This window comes from Lagenorhynchus albirostris, chromosome 20, assembly GCF_949774975.1.
Source record: "Lagenorhynchus albirostris chromosome 20, mLagAlb1.1, whole genome shotgun sequence".
Taxonomy (NCBI): Eukaryota; Metazoa; Chordata; class Mammalia; order Artiodactyla; family Delphinidae; genus Lagenorhynchus; species Lagenorhynchus albirostris.
Genome location: NC_083114.1, coordinates 37,102,569 through 37,103,929, shown reverse-complemented (window position 1 = coordinate 37,103,929; position 1,361 = coordinate 37,102,569).

Sequence of the window (1,361 nt, the reverse complement as noted above, 5' to 3'; positions counted from 1 at the left end):
GAAGCACTTTATCACATCCTTTCAATATAATTATCTCTTCCCTGTCCCTGTGTGGCTTCTGATCATTATAACTTCATTTTAACAGTCATATTAAATACAAGTTTTTATTGTAATCTGCTACATGATCCCCCTTTTTAAAAGTAGGAGCATAAATAACTTAAAATTCTGGAAAATTACGAACCGAAGACAGTGGGGGTAGGTTTGAGCCCCATCAGGACTGGGGAGTTTTGTTCCTATCACAGGCCCACAGGTCAGGCCTGGCCATCACAGGTTCCTCTGCCCAGACCTGGGTCTAAACACAGGACAGTGTTCACTACCACACCTGAGATACTTCCTTGACAGGCAAATTCTCAGTGGCCTGTCCCAGATCTCTTGTGTCAGGATTTCCAGAGGTGTGGCCTTGGAAACGACAGGCTTAACAAGGAGCCCCATGTGATTCATATCATCTGGGAAGTTTGGGAAACACCAGGCCCAGTTTTTCTCTGATGGTGGTAAGAGGACCAACAGAATCACCTAGAGGAGCTTCTTAAAATGCAGGTTCCTGGGCCCCCAGTAGGACCTGCTGAGTAAGAATTTCCAGGAGCAGGCCTTGGAATATGCATTTTTATGAGCACCCAAAGTGATCCCTATGGGCTGATGTTCACTCGCCAGCCCTTCTGCAGTGTGAGCTCCAGGTCACGAGGGGGTCAGGGCAGACTGTCTGGTCACAGTCTGCTGTAGGTGGCTGGCAGGAGTGAGGGAGGTGATTAAAATGTATCTCCTTCCATAATCCGCCGAGCAGCACAGATCCCTCCACCACAGGCAATACTACGTTGTAGAGTTCTCCTAAGTTTTTACATATCCCCTTCCTTTAGAAGCACTAACTTTCTGACAGAGGGCTCCCTTGCTATCTCTTTGGTCCTTTTACACAGTGGAATCAAAGCTTAAGGGTCTTTGTTTCCAGATCTTCTCAGACGCCACCATCCTGGTGTTCCGTGCCCTCAGTACACTCCATCACAGGGCCAGCTCTCAGGGCAAGTGACCTGGACCTAGGCCAGGCTGGCAGAGCACGAAAGGTGTGGAAATCAACCCCTCACGGTTGGCCTGGTTCTACTTACGGGACCGACATCAGCGACTGTCTCAATTTCACCCATGAGTGGAAGACAAGGCTAAGTGTACCTAAAGCAGCGGGGCCGGATCAGTCATAGCAGATATATACATTGCAAGGGGGTCACATTTTGACTGAGGTTAAGTCTTAATTGTCTACTTACCTGTATGTATTTATGGATCTATCAGTCCACCTACCTACCCAACGTTCTAGAAGTATATGTACAGTGCCTGCCAGTGCACCAGACACATGAAGGGAATATGGGTGGGCCTAC